A 16,583-nucleotide genomic window follows, 5' to 3' on the forward strand; every position below is an offset into this window, starting at 1 on the left:
TCATTCTCTAGTATAGAGAAGGGCTTATAAGAATAGTTTGCCCTGCATAGACAGAATCTGTGCATATTTACAGCTCTTTCATAATACTTGAAGGATAGTTTGAATATATTTTTTTTTCATTGCATCTATTTGTATTCAACTGTTTTAAAGTTGAATTTCTGTTTTCTGGAAATGATTTTGCCTGACTTGTCAAAGACATCTGCTGTTCTATATTCTTTTCCATTGACTTTTGAAGGTTCTCTTCCTTCATTCTCAATCTGCAAAGGCTTGTAGCAATGGCTCAAGTTCCAGTGGTAACTGTGTTGGAATTTGTCATCTATTTCTATGCTTATGAGTAATTTGAAAGTCAGGATGTTTTCTATCTCCTAGTAGTAATGATCAAGGTTTAGAAAATGTGAAATTTTATTTCCTATGTCTTATTGATCTTACATTTGTTATTTTAGATAGAAAGACTTAATTCAAGTGGTATCCATTTTCTTCAAGCAAATAGAAGCCCTCAATTTTAGAAATTTTAAGTATTTTTTATTAGACCATGTATAAATTTCTAAGATAACATTTCGTCCATTTTTCTAAGTCTTAAAATCAAGTATAATTCATTTCTGGGTAAACTGAATTTGATATACCTAAGATCTTCATGTCACTAAATTTAATTCACAGAATTATATTTTTATGTAGCTTAAAATGTGCAGACCATTTGAAATTACTTAACATTGTCAAAACTTTCCTTCTTTTGGCTTCTATGTTACATCACTCTACTTTTTCCACTCTATGTTTCTGACCTATGGTAATCATTTGCAGTCTTACTTTTCCACTTCTCTTTTTCCAGCTGACATCTAAATGCTGAAATAAGCAAGGTCTTACTGTGGCTCTCACCTCTTCTCTAGTGTTTTGTTTTCCTTGAATGATCCCATATTCTCTCATTACATCAGTTGCAATGGGTATACTAAGGGTTTCCTACCTCTTCACTGTTGGATCTATTTCTCAACCTCCATATGAATACATCCCATAACTCCTTTGATATTGCCATCTTATCTTGTATAATTTGCTGAAGATATAAATTTCTGATTAATTAAAATTGAAATAATATCTAATCCATTAGATTAATGTGCCCATAGATTAAAATGTGTATTTCAACCATCCAGCACAATATCTGGCTAATAATAAGTGATGTAATTAGCTATTGGTAATAGAAATTCAATGGGCATTTTTGGAAACTAAGGGAAAGATAACTGAGAGAATAATCTAAGAGACAGAATTGAGAATAGGTTAGACGTTGTTGCAGAAAACATAAGTAATCTGTCCTCTGTGGAATGAAATCCAAGCTCTGCTTCTAGCTTTTTCTCTAGTTTTTGAATATGATAAACTTTCGTGGCCAGCGCGACAAATCGACCAGGGTCGAGAGGGTAAGAGGATGCTGAAAAGAAATTAAGAGACAAAGAGATGGGGGCAGGAGGAGCACCAAGGAGGATGTCCATTAGTGCCAATTTTATTCAAGGCAGCAAGGCATTATATAGCTGACAGAAACAATCATAAGAAAGTATCTATTTTTAGCTGATTACTAAAGAGTTTGCAACATGCACAGAAAACCCTTCAAGCTTTCCCATTATCTATTTCCCAAGCACCAATAGCAGACCCTCTAGCGCCAGATGTACTGACTTCAAGGCCACTCAAGACATAGTTTGTGTAAGCACAGCACAGTCTTACACTGGTGTAGTCTATAGCCCGTGCAAGGACAGCAAGGACCAGCCAAGAATTTCTGACCCCGGCCAACTCGTTTCTATCTGACTAGCAAACGTGTGGGAAGTCACGTAGGCGAGCGCACAACACATAGCACAGACCCTTTCTCAGGGCTACTCGACTTTATCGACCTAAGCCTTTTGTTCGGCTATTCAGTCTTTAAAGGAGGCACAAGTCAGGGCCTGGTTTGGTTCTCGTCTCAAGCCTTACCCTGGCCTCCCACGATACACTAATAATTTCTACTATTTTATGAACAGTGTAATCTCAATATCAGTGACTTGAAGACACATAGATTTAAGAAGCTATCCATAACAAATTCTGGGTAAGAGACGCTTACTATTTAATTCACATTCTCAGGTGCTCCTGAGATTTCTGGAGTCTCAAATCCAGCAGTGGAAAAACCTGAGAAGATTGACTTAAAGTGCTCTCTCTTTGGGTTGTGATATTCTTACTATTTGCCATTGCAGAAACTGAGAAGCTCATTAAGTCATAAGCCTTAATTAAATTGTGCTCCACCAGGAGGAGAATGTGAGAAGAGTGTCCCCCACTATCCCTCAGTAGCTAAAATATGTGGTGGTGTGTTTTGTCCCCTCCTAAGGAACATGTTCTGTACTATCTAGTTGTATCCTTTCTGATTGTGTTTACTCCAGTCACTTCTAAATTGTCTTGGAGATATTTTACACCCTTATATCTCACTTATTCAAAGAACATTATAACAAAAAAGTGCCTCTGTTGAGTTTCCATTAGATCAATATTTAATGATCTCATTGTGTCTCTTATGTGAAAACCTTATTGGGATTTGGACAGTGCATGGTGAGTTCTTGACCTTTTTGAATAGGAGATTAATGTGATTTCAAAATCACTCTCGGTGGTTGAAAACTCACAACTGAACTGAAAATATGAATCCAAGATCAATTATAATTTCCATAATTAAATGATACAAGTAGAAAAAACAAAAGTATAGAAATTTTGATCATAGAAATCAATATGATGTGATGGTTAAAATAATAGTTAAGAGTGAAACTATAAAGCATTGGAAATTCTTGGAACAAAGATAGTAATGTAGGGATCAGAACTGAAACCAAGATTTCAATTTGAAAATATAAAAATATGACAGTGTTTTGTTTTGTTTTGCTTTGTTTAAGATTTTATTTATTTAGTTTTGAGAAAGAAAGCACGGGGGAGGGGGTGAGGAGCAGAGGGAGAGGGAGACCAGCTGAGCTGAAGGCTGAGCACAAGGCTGAGCACTGAGATGGTCAGGAAGCTTGATCTCACAACCTTGAGATCATGACCTGAGGCAAAATTAAGAATCAGACACTTAGCCTATTGAGCCACCCAGGCACTCCTATGAGGTGGTTTTTGACAATAAGACAGAAATTACGAAGAGGAAGTGTATTAATTAATTAGGAGAATAATAATTTTATCCTTCAAATATTTCATTTCTTAGTATACCATGTAAAAGAATGAAAGGGCAAGAAATGCATTTTCTTTAGAGTTGCATCAGAGTTTTAAAATGAAGGTAAAACACAATTTGCTTCCTATTTTTCTAAATATCAAAGGCTTTCTGTAAGGAAGAAGGCTGGCAATAGGTTCCCAACAAGGTGTCAAGAGAGTAATTAATTCATCGGACCTTTGGACCACAAAGCATCACCATCTATAACAAGAGCAACAGGAAGCCTTCTGTTAAAAAGATCTATGTTGTTTTCTTGTGCCTCTTGTTTTTATCTCAAGATATAAATTTTTATTTGAACTTGACAATTTGTTGTCCTTGCACTTCTATATGAATTCTCCACAGGAAAACAGAACAAATGGTGGTATAAAATCAAAAGACAATTGCTCTTTTTAATTCCATTTTCCTTTATGATTGCACATGTTGGGTTGAGTTGTTTTAAATATTAAAGTTATTTTTATATTACAAAATGTGAATTCTATGTTAATATGCACATTACAGTTTTACGTTCCTTTTATATGGAATAATTAAAAATATTTGTATATTTATAGAATTTATAGTTGAATATTCCTAGGGATAACAGAGTTTATCTAATCCAGGTAGGCAGGAAGTAATAAAGTTAAAGGATGAAGACTGAAAAAAAAAAAGTGTACCATAAAAAATAAGAAGCCAGATTTAAAAATTGGGTTGAATAACAATACATTTCATTGGCACCTAAGTAACTTATTCCTGATACAACCACTGAATTTGTGAATTATCAAAATAGTGTTTGAGGGAAAATAAAATAGTTAATGCTATTTCAAAAGATGTTTAAACTGATGGGTTAATGTGACTTCATGCAAAAAGGAACTGAGTATTCTCAAATTATTAATTTACCAAAAAAAAAAAAAAGCCAGGGACAAATGAATTTTATACAAAATCAGATAATACATGATATTTAAATTTTCTGCATTGTCTTCCAAAACTTTGTAAATATGTTAATAGTTGATATCGACATGATATTTTTTCCAAGAAGGGTACAAATACTGGAATTCTCTCTGTTTCCAGCCACTGTATGCAAAAAGTTCCCAAAGATCACATATGAGATGTATTCAGTGACTGAAAAGCTAATCATCTTTATTAACATGATGTTTCTTTATTTTCTAAGATTTTATTTATTTATTTGAGAAAGAGAGAGAGAGCACTAGCAGAGTAGAAGAAGAGGGAGAGGGAGAGGCAGACTCCCTCCCAACCAAGGAGCTGATAAGGGGCTCAATCCCAGGACTCTGGGATCATGATCTGAGCTACCCAGGTGCCCCTTAACATGATGTTTTGCATCTAAATGCCAGTATTAATGTGGGGTAAACCATGAACTCTCCTTTTCCTGGACTGCATACTAGATTAGGCCCGCATAGCAAATAATTAGGCTTCCCTTGTATTCTTTTAAGAGTAATATGTTAATAGATTATTTGCCTATTACAACAAGTAATAACAATGGTATAAGAAATTTTTTTTGATTCAATTTCTGTATGTTGATCTTGTCTAGGACTCTTACTCAAATATGCTTCAGGTAGTGTCTCTCTAGTCCCTGTGTCCGTTAGCCCCGGTGGGATAAAACAGCTTTCAAAGGGAAAAGGAATCTGCCTGGATAATCTCGCCAGTAGAAGTACCCTCAATTTCCATACCCCAAGCTATGTGGAAACAAATAGAATAAAAAAAAACCAACAAACTGTGTTTAATCTTCTTACTAAATCAGACCCTTAAAAAGCAGAAACAAAAATAATATGGTCCTGTTTATGCCACCAATTCATACCAACACTCTCCATTTCTAGGAAATAAATGGATAAACAGGACACTAGAAATTGTGATATATTCCAGGAGAATATAATACCTGAATGAGACCCTGAGTGATGCCTTGAAAAGGTACCATATTTCTCTACTGCATTTTCTTCTCTTACCTCACTTTTCAAGTTATAAGAAAGTTCCCAGAACTACTTAGGAAGAATCAGCTATGATCCAAAGGCAAATTCTTCCCCGTGGTAAATAGAACCTACTCACTGCCTACACTCTACCTGTTTGTCAGTTCTATCCATATATATTGGATCATTTCCATTAAAAAAAAATAAACTGCTTTCTACAAACTTCATAAAGTTCTCTTTTGATGCCACTTTCTCCTCTGCCTGTTGCCCAATTTCCTTTTTCAATTTAGAATTAAATTTCTTGGAAAAAATTATCTCTACTAAATTTTTTTCTCATCTAGTACTTTGGAAACCATTCCAAATAGACTTTCACTCCTTCAGTATTATCCCAGCACGGAAGCTAAGCATATCAGTTACTTTGTGTTCTAGTCATTTCTCAGTTTTCCTTGTATTTGTCCAGCTTTTTTTTTTCTTTTCTTCAGATAAATACTTTTTCAGTAGATTTCAGAACAATACACCATCAAGATTTTCTCCTATCTCATTGGCCACTTCTTGATCTCCTTTAAAGTTTCCTCTTAATTTTTTCTCAGTGTTGAAATGTCACAGATTCAGTTTTAAGAGAACTTATCTTTCCTATCTTCTCTAGTGCCTCTCTGATCTTGTCTAATTTATAGCTTTTTGTGTGCCTTTTGTACACAGAAAATTCCAAATATATATTTCCAGCGAGAGTTCTCATAAGTTCCCAAATCATATGTCTAACTGTCTGCTTTATGTCTCCTATTAGCTTTTTTTTGATATATCAAACTTATGTCCAAAGGATCTTGCTTTATACAGAACGCTTTATCTTCCTACAGTCCTGACCACAGTAAATGACAAGTCCACTTTCCCAGTTATACAGATTATAGAAACTTAGAATCATCTTTGAGTATTCCCATTCCATTTTATCTCACATCCAGATGTGAGCAAAACCTTTCTCTATTTTCAAAATATGTCTAAAAACCACTTAGCTTTTACACATCTACTAACACCCTAGTACAAGCCATCATCATCACTCTGAGTGATTACAATAGACAGTCTCCCTGCTTTTACATGTGTTCCATTTTATCTATTTCTAACCCAAAAGCTAAAAGGACATTGTGAAAATAGAGGTCAGATCATGCTAATCACTACCTAAAATCCTCCACTCTATTCCCATCTCATTCATAGTAAAAACCAAAAGCTTTAAAATGATCTACAATACATGATATGTTATTTAATAGTCATTCCTTATGCACTGCAGATATGTACTCCCCTCAAGGGGTGGATTCTGACTCTTTCATCCGCCTGAGGGAGCCCTCTTCAAAAAACTACACTGCTCATTTATGCACCTCTTTCAGGTTTTTATTCAAATGCCACATTCCCAACAAAAATATACCTTCTTAGAACCATATATCATGGATTTTATTAACACATTTTAAAATCACTTTCTCTAATAAAACATAAACTTCAGGAATGAAATAATAATAATATTATTATTATTATTATTATTTTAAAAATTTATTTTATAGTATATAGAATATTTTCTGGCATCTAACAGACCATCAGTCTATTTTGCTGAATGAATGAGTGAATCCATTCCTCGCACTTTATACTTTCCCTTACTTAAAGCTAGGAAAAAAATGGTATAGTTCAGGTCTGAGTACAAAGGCCTAAAGGAAGAAGATCTGAAGGTATAACCTCTGGCAAGAGAAGGCCAATGTCCCAGCTCTGAAGACAGAGAGAGTGGATTCTCTTTTATTCTGATTTTTATTCTATTCAAGATTCAAATGGATTGGATGAGGCCTACCGACATTTGTGAAGGACAATCCGATTTATATAGTTTACCAATTCAAATGCTAATCTTATCCAGAAACACCCTCACAAGTACACCCAGAATAATGTTTGATTAAATATCTGGTACTCCATAGCCCAGTCAAGCTGCTATGTAAAATTAACCATCATGGACCGTAAAGTAAAATGTTATATCAGTGTTATGATTAATTTATAATTAAATAGCTCATCGAAAGTCTTTATCATTTTTCTAAGTCTTCAAAGGTAATTGTAATATTCTCCAATGTATTAGGAAAGCATTTCCTAAAGCTTTATTCATGTTTTATTTTCTACTTTGTGCAAGTTCATGTATATATGAATGACATTTTACAGAGTTTCAACAACAGCAGAAAAAATTATACACTTAAAATTTCCTGTTATGCTCATCAATAAGAAAGAAGTGAAATGGTAATTGTGATTTCTTAAGACAAAAAAACCTTAGAAAGTAATTCCTGACATTTAAAAGCAGCTGAAAATGAGGAGCTTATCGCTTACAAAATGCTTCTAATATTGCACATCAAAACCATAAGGAAATGTCTTTATTTAAACATGCATTTAATTATTTTGCTAGTACTTTATTTTGAAAATTGAAAAATAAGAAGAGAATTTTTATACCAAATTTAAAATAAAATAAATGAATAACATATTTTTCCCTGATAAAACTTTATTAGAATAAGCACTAATTTTTCTAGAATTATTTCTATTGGGTAACTCAAATTATCACAAGTGTTAGAATATTAACTTTATTGATGAGTAAAAAAAATATTTCTTTTTCACTTTATAACACTTTGGGTTATTATTTAGCTACTCAATTCACAGTATGTTTCTTTTTTTAAATTTATTTATATATTTTTTTTAATAAACATATAATGTATTTTTATCCAGAGGGGTACAGGTCTGTGAATCGCCAGGTTTACACATTTCACAGCACTCATCATAGCACATGCCCTCCCCAATGTCCATATCCCCACCACCCTCTCCCGTCCCCCCTCTCCCTAGCAACCCTCAGTCTGTTTTTTGAGATTGTCTTTTATGGTTTGTCTCCCTCCCAATCCCATCTTCTTTTCCTACCCTTCAAGCCCCCCACATTGCATCTCCACTTCCTCATATCAGGGAGATCATATGATAGTTGTCTTTCTCCGACTGACTTATTTTGCTAAGCATAATACCCTCTAGTTCCATCCACATCATCGCAAATGGCAAGATTTCATTTCCTTTGATGGCTGCAGAGTATTCCATTGTGTATATATACCACATCTTCTTTATCCATTCATCTGTTGATGGACGTCTAGGTTCTTTCCATAGTTTGGCTATTGTGGACATTTGCTATTATAAACATTCGGGTGCATGTGCCCCTTCGGAGCACCACAATTGTATCTTTAGGATATATACCCAGTAGTGCAATCACTGGGTCATAGGGTAGCTCTATTTTCAGTTTTTTGAGGAACCTCCACAGTTCTCCAGAGTGGTTGCACCAGCTTGCATTCCCACCAACAGTGTAGGAGGGTTCCCCTCTCTCTGCATCCTCGCCAGCATCTGTCATTTCTTGACTTGTTAATTTTAGCCATTTGGACTGGTGTGAGGTGGTATCTCATTGTGGTTTTGATTTGTATTTCCCTGATGCTGAGTGATGTGGAGCATTTTTTCATGTGTCTGTTGGACATCTGGATGTCTTTACAGAAATGTCTGTTCATGTCCTCTGCCCATTTTTTGATTGGATTATTTGTTCTTTGGGTGTTGAGTTTGCTAAGCTCTTTATAAATTTTGGACACTAGGCCTTTATCTGATATGTCGTTTGCAAATATCTTCTCCCATTCTGTCAGTTGTCTTTTGGTTTTGTTAACTGTTTCCTTTGCTGTGCAAAAGCTTTTGATCTTGATGAAATCCCAATAGTTCATTTTTGCCCTTGCTTCTGTTGTCTTTGGCGATGTTCCTAGGAAGAAGTTGCTGCGGTTGATGTCAAAGAGGTTGCTGCCTGTGTTCTCCTCAAGGATTTTGATGGATTCCTTTCTCACATTGAGGTCCTTCATCCATTTTGAGTCTATTTTTGTGTGTGGTGTAAGGAAATAGTCCAATTTCATTTTTCTGCATGTGGCTGTCCAATTTTCCCAGCACCATTTGTTGAAGAGGATGTCTTTTTTCCATTGGACATTCCTTCCTGCTTTGTCAAAGATTAGTTGACCATAGATTTGAGGGTCTATTTCTGGGCTCTCTATTCTGTTCCATTAATCTATGTGTCTGTTTTTGTGCCAGTACCATACTGTCTTTATGATGACAGCTTTGTAAGAGAGTTTGAAGTCTGGAATTGTGATCCCAATTATTTTGGCTTTCTTTTTCAATATTCCTTTGGCTATTTGAGGTCTTTTCTGGTTCCATATAAATTTTAGGATTGTTTGTTCTATTTCTTTGAAAAAAAATGGATGGGATTTAGATATGGATTGCATTAAATGTGTAGATTGCTTTAGGTAGAATAGACATTTTCACAATATTTGTTCTTCCAATCCATGAGCATGGAAAATTTTTCCATTTCTTTGTGTCTTCCTCAATTTCTTCCATGAGTACTTTATAGTTTTCTGAGTATAGATTCGTTGCCTCTTTGGTTAGGTTTATTCCTAGGTATCTTATGGTCTTGGGTGCAACTGTAAATGGGACTGACTCCTTAATTTCTCTTTCTTCTGTCTTGTTGTTAGTGTAAAGAAATGCAACTGATTTCTGTGCATTGACTTTATATCCTGACATTTTACTGAATTCCTGTACAAGTTCTGGCAGTTTTGGAGTGGAGCCTTTTGGGTTTTCCACATATAGTATCATATCATCTGCGAAGAGTGATAGTTTGACTTCTTCTTTGCCAATTTGGATGCCTTTAATTTCTTTTTGTTGTCTGATTGCTGAGGCTAGGACTTCTAGTACTATGTTGAACTGCAGTGGTGATAACGGACATCCTTGCCGTGTTCCTGACCTTAGTGGAAAAGATTTCAGTTTTTCTCCATTGAGAATGATATTTGCAGTGGGTTTTTCATAGATGGCTTTGATAATATTTAGGTATGTGCCCTCTATCCCTACACTTTGAAGAGTTTTAATCAGGAAGGGATGCTGCACTTTGTCAAATGCTTTTTCAGCATCTATTGAGAGTATCATATGGTTCTTGTTCTTTCTTTTATTAATGTATTGTATCACATTGATTGATTTGTGGATGATGAACCAACCTTGCAGCCCTGGAATAAATCCCACTTGGTCGTGGTGAATAATCCTTTTAATGTAGTGTTGGATCCTATTGGCCAGTATTTTGGTGAGAATTTTTGCATCTGTGTTCATCAAGGATATTGGTCTGTAGTTCTCTTTTTAGATGGGATCCTTGATGGTTTTGGGATCAAGGTGATGCTGGCCTCATAAAATGAGTTTGGAAGTTTTCCTTCCTTTTCTATTTTTAGGAGCAGTTTCAGGAGAATAGGAATTAATTCTTCTTTAAATGTTTGGTAGAGTTCCCCTGGGAAGCTGTCTGGCCCTGGGATTTTGCTTGTTTGGAGATTTTTGATGACTATTTCAATCTCCTTACTCGTTATGGGTCTGCTCAGGTTTTCTATTTCTTCCTGGTTCAGTTGTGGTAGTTTATATATCTCTGGAAACGTATCCATTTCTTCCAGATTGTCGAATTTGTTGGCGTAGAGTTGCTCATAGTATGTTCTTATAATTGTTTGTATTTCTTTGGTGTTTCTTGTGATCTCTCCTCTTTCATTCATGATTTTATTTATCCAGGTCCTTTCTCTTTTCTTTTTGATAAGTCTGGCCAGGGGTTTGTCAATCTTATTAATTCTTTCAAAGAACCAGCTCCTAGTTTCGTTGATTTGTTCTATTGTTTTTTTCGTTTCTATTTCATTGATTTCTGCTCTGATCTTTATGATTTCTCTTCTCCTGCTGGGTTTAGGCTTTCTTTGTTGTTCTTTCTCCAGCTCCTTTAGGCGTAGGGTTAGGTTGTGTATTTGAGACCTTTCTTATTTCTTGAGAAAGGCTTGTACCACTATATATTTTCCTCTCAGGACTGCCTTTGTTGTGTCCCACAGATTTTGAACGGTTGTATTTTCATTATCATTTGTTTCCATGAATTTTTTTCAATTCTTCTTTAATTTCCTGGTTGACCCATTCATTTTTTAGAAGGATGCTGTTTAGTCTCCATGTATTTGGGTTCTTTCCAAATTTCCTCTTGTGATTGAGTTCTAGCTTGAGAGCATTGTGGTCTGCAAATATACAGGAAGTGGTCCCAATCTTTTGATACCGGTTGAGACCTGATTTATGACTCAGAATGTGGTCTATTCTGGAGAATGTTCCATGTGCACTGGAAAAGAATGTGTATTCTGTTGGGATGAAATGTTCTGAATATATCTGTGATGTCCATCTGGTCCAGTGTGTCATTTAAGGCCTTTATTTCCTTGTTGATCTTTTGCTTAGATGATCTGTCCATTTCAGTGAGGGGAGTGTTGAAGTCCCCTACTATTGTTGTATTATTGTCGATGTATTTCTTTGATGTTGTTATTAATTGGTTTATATAGTTGGCTGCTCCCATGTTAGGGGCATAGATATTTAAAATTTTTAGGTCTTCTTATTGGACAGACCCTTTGAGTATGATATAGTGTCCTTCCTCATCTCTTATTATAGCCTTTGGCCTAAAATCTAATTGATCGGATATAAGGATTGCCACCTGAGCTTTCTTCTGATGTCCATTAGCATGGCACATTGTTTTCCACCCCCTCACTTTAAATCTGGAGGTGTCTTCCGGTCTAAAATGAGTTTTTTGTAGGCAGCATATTGATGGGTTTTGTTTTTTTATCCATTCTGATACTCTGTGTTTTTGATTGGGGCATTTAGCCCATTAACATTCAGGATAACTATTGAGAGATATGAATTTAGTGCCATTGTATTGCTTGTAAGGTGACTGTTACTGTATATTGTTTCTGTTCCTTTCTGATCTACTACTTTTAGGGTCTCTCTTTGCTTAGAGGACCCCTTTCAATATTTCCTGTAGAGCTGGTTTGATGTTTGCAAATTCTTTCAGTTTTTGTTTGTCCTGGAAGCTTTTTATCTCTCCTTCTATTTTCAGTGATAGCCTAGCTGGATATAGTATTCTTGGCTGCATGTTTTTCTTGTTTAGTGCTCTGAATATATCATGCCAATTTTTTCTGGCCTGCCAGGTCTCTGTGGATAAGTCCACTGCCAGTCTAATATTTTTACCATAGTATGTTACAGACTTCTTGTCCCGGGCTGCTTTCAGGATTTTCTCTTTGTCGCTAAGACTTGTAAATTTTACTACCAGATGATGGGGTGTGGACCTATTCTTATTGATTTTGAGGGGGGTTCCTTGCACCTCCTGGATTTTGACGCTTCTTTCCTTTGCCATATTGGGGAAATTCTCTACAGTAATTCTCTCCAATATATCTTCTGCTCCCCTCTCTCTTTCTATTTCTGGAATCCCAATTATTCTAATGTTGTGTCATCTTATGGTGTCACTTATCTCTCGAATTCTCTCCTCATGGTCCAGTATTTGTCTCTCTTTTGCTCAGCTTCTTTATTCTCTGTCATTTGGTCTTCTATGTCACTAATTCTTTCTTCTGCTTCATTTATCCTAGCAGTAAGAGCTTTCATTTTTGATTGCACCTCATTAATAGCTTTTTTGATTTCAACTTGGTTAGATTTTAGTTCTTTTATTTCTCCAGAAAGGGCTTTTATCTCTCCAGAGAGGGATTCTCTAATATCTTCTAAGCCTTTTTTCGAGCCCAGCTAGAACCTTGAGAATCGTCATTCTGAACTCTACATCTGTCATATTACCAATGTCTGTATTGATTAGGTCCCCAGCCTTTGGTACTGCCTCTTGCTCTTTTTTTTTTTTTTTTTTTTTTTTTTTTGTGGTAAGTTTTTCTGCCTTGTCATTTTGTCCAGATAAGATTTACTTTCTCCTCCTCTGGAATTCTGCTGTTCTCCTTGGTGAGTGAAGTTGGTCTTGGCTGGGTTTCTTATTGATCATCTGGGGGAGTGGCCTGTTGTAGTGATTCTCAAGTGTCTTTGCCCCAGGCGGAATTGTACCGCCCTTACCAGGGGCCAGGCTAAGTAATCCGCTCAGGTTTGCTTTCAGGAGCTTTTGTTCCCTGAGCACTTTCTGAAGAGTTCCAGAGGACGGGAATGAAGATGGCAGCCTCCCAGTCTCTGGCCTGGAGGAGCCGAGAGCTCAGGTCCCGCTCCTCAGTGCACCCTCAGAGAAAAGCGCCCAACCACCCCTGTCTCCATGGCCTCTGGTTGCACTTGGAGGAAAGCACTCAATCACTTGCACTTGGAGAAAAGCACCTGGTCGCTTCCATCTTGTGGCCTCCGGACACGCTCCGAGCTCACCCAGCCTGCAACTGGTTCAAGTAAGCCCGAGTTGAGAGCTCTCTCCTTGGCTTTGTTGCTGTAGCTGGCTTCCCTGCTCTAATACCTGCAAGCTCCACGACACTCAGACACCCCCGGTCCTTCTCTGACCCCGTGGGACCTGGGGTTATGCTGACCCCACATGGGCTTCCCCGAGGTTTAGCCTCTGGAGTGATATCCCTCAGTGGAGCAGACTTTTAAAAGTCCTGATTTTGTGCTCCATTGCTCTGCCTCTGGCTGGGAGCCGGCCCCTCCCCCCATGGTCTATCTTCCCTTCACTTTGGATTCACTTCTCCGCAGGTCCTACCTTTCAGAAAGTAGTCAATTTTCTGTTTCTAGAATTGTTGCTCTTCTTCTCTTCAATTTCCCATTGGATTTGTAGGTGTTCACAATGGTTAGATAAGCTATCTAGCTGATTTCCTGCTACTTGATGTCGTCTCAGCCTGCTACTTCTCCACCATCTTGACTCCTCCCCCAAAGTATGTTTTTAAGTCAAAATATTAAAAACATAATCAACAAAGCAAAGTCAGCTACTTTCAAGAATATAGAAATAGCATACCTTCTTTTTCCCTGAAGGAAAAATAGAAAAGGAGTCTTAGGTGATATTTAATATCTTTGTCATGGTCCACATTTAAACCATTTAGAAGTCCTCTTGAATTCATCTTCAAAACATATATCAAATACATTATTTTCTCCATTTTTTTAAATAAATATTTTATTAATTTATTTGACAGAGGTCACAAATAGGCAGATAAGCAGAAACAGAGAGGGGAAGCAGGCTCCCCGCCAAGCAGAGAGCCCGATGCAGGGCTTAATCCCAGGTCCCTGGAATCATGACCTGAGCAGAAGCTTTAACCCACTGAGCCACTCAGGCACCCTGTATTTTCTCCATTTCTAATATTTACTCCATGCCAAAATCTTCACTGACCTCCTATGACATTTTATAGAGTTTATCATTGCCATGATGGGTTTCTAACTATCCTCCTTTCTCTACAGCACTTAACTATTAAGAAAAATCAAACTACTCCAAAACCTAATGGCTTAAAGCAAGAATATTTTTCTGATTGTTCTTGAATCTGCAGAAGACCTACATGCTTCTGATGATCTTGATGGCGTTTGGCAAGGAAGTTCTGGGCTTGGCTTAGGCACACTCACATGTCTGGCAGTCAGCTGGCAGTTGGCAGATATAAGATAACCTCAGCCTAGACTACTGGCTCCATTTCATGCATCTCTTTATCCAGCACACCAGCCTGAGCATCTTTTCATGATGATCAAAAAGGTCCAAATGAGACAACAGAAGTGTGCCATGCCTCATGAGGTGTAGGCTCAGATTTGGAGCAGTGTTACTCCTGCCATATTCTATTGGCCAAAAGTTACAAGGCCAAGGCAGATTAATGGGAAGGAGAAATAGAAATGATGAGAATTGTTGCAAAGACACATTGCAAGGACTGTAGACATGATACCAGAGTTTGGGGAGGTGGGGTGGGAAGAATGGAGAATTGTAGTCACATTTGCAGCCAATTTATCAAGACCTCTAAAATATGTTTTAAAACAGCATCCAGGAAAAAAAAAAAAAAAACAACAAAAAAAAAAAAAACAAAACAACATCCAGGAGCACCTGAGTAGCTCAGTCAGTTAAGCATCCAACTCTTGATTTTGGATAAAAGCATAATTCTCAGAGTCCTGAAGTCAACCCAGGTGTGGGTCTTTGCACTGTGTGTAGATCCTGCTTAAAATTCTCTCTCTCTTTCTCCTTCTGCTCCACCCACCTATCTCTCTCAAAAAATAAATAATTAAATAAATAAATAATAAATTTTAAAACTACATCTATGCATGGATAAAACAGTAATGAACTTGATAAAAGCTTATATGTATTTTTATGTATTTTTGTAATATTCTTGCTGTTATAATTTTTCTGTAATTTTTTTTCCAAATAAAATTCTTATATTACATACTATAGTAACAAATCTAGGCAAAACCTCTACCACTGTAAATTTGGTGTCTTTCCCCTAATCTTTCCTGTATCATATTAAAATTTTGTGTCCTGCTTGTCTTTTGCAGACTATCCACACATATTAGTACCTAATTAAAGAGCTATTTTTTGAGCAAGACTTACTCTTTGGATTTTTTGTAGTGAAGTGCTTCAACAAAGACTAGGATGGGGTAACTGAGTTGTTTCCTTTTTTCAATTGCCATTGGAGGGATAATTTACACTGCGATACTATGAGATACAAGAACTTAGCATACAGATGCCTCCTTCCACGCATCCAATGTTAGTAAATGCTCCTGTCTCATCTCGTTGGAATACACTGAGTTGCTTTTTCCTTTGCTACCACAAAAAAACACTTCACTTGGTATTTTCCTGGATTTTCCTGGTCTTCTTCATGATATTTTTGTATCCCAGTAGGGGTTGTATTTCTACAGTAATATCACAGTATTATATGTCTGGTGAGAATAAAACTATAGCCTTAAGCTACTTGTAGATCCCGTTAGATCTCATTGAGGTAATGGAGTGTAAAGTGATGTAAATACATTCTGCAAAAGTTTAATAAACTCTAAGCCTTGTACTGGTTTTCTTTAATAATAGAATGCCAATATCACTATGTAAGGACAAATGTAAATGTTGGAGTCCTTGAGGAGGTGCTCATTACCATTTTTGAGTGTTCTTGTTAATTTCATATTGAAAAAGTATGTACTTTTTGGCCTCATAAAGATATTAGCAATATAATTCTATAAGATATGAACATGAATCAAAATAATCTATAAATGCTTGATTTAAAAAAAATATTCTTGGTAAAGTAGACAGTAGCTATAGAGCTCTCAGCCTTAGAAGTCTTATTTTATATTTATCATCAGGCTCTTATTTGAACCTAAATCATTCTTTGACTTGTTTTTGTTTCCCTGACCACTTACTTCAATATGGTTGACTTCTATAACATAGTTATCTGTCACTGGCTATCCTTTTTCTTCTCCTCCAAGCTTATGTTTGTCAGAGAATTGCTTAACCTTTATTATATTATCATTAGTTCTTTTCATAAGGTTTCTACTATTTACCAACTATACCCCAAAAAGACCTTAGCAGAAGGAGCAGTTGGAAAACACAGCTGGGAAATGGGAAGTCATGTATCCCTGGCCAAGTTTTTTCTATAGGTGATTAGAGCTAACAGCATGACATAAATGTCCTCTCTATAAGACAATCAAACAGAAACTTTTTTTTTTTGATCCTCAACTGAGGGAACTAGAGCAGAAAAGAT

Source organism: Lontra canadensis, unplaced genomic scaffold, assembly GCF_010015895.1.
Source record: "Lontra canadensis isolate GAN:19392208 unplaced genomic scaffold, GSC_riverotter_1.0 scaffold22, whole genome shotgun sequence".
Lineage (NCBI taxonomy): Eukaryota > Metazoa > Chordata > Mammalia > Carnivora > Mustelidae > Lontra > Lontra canadensis.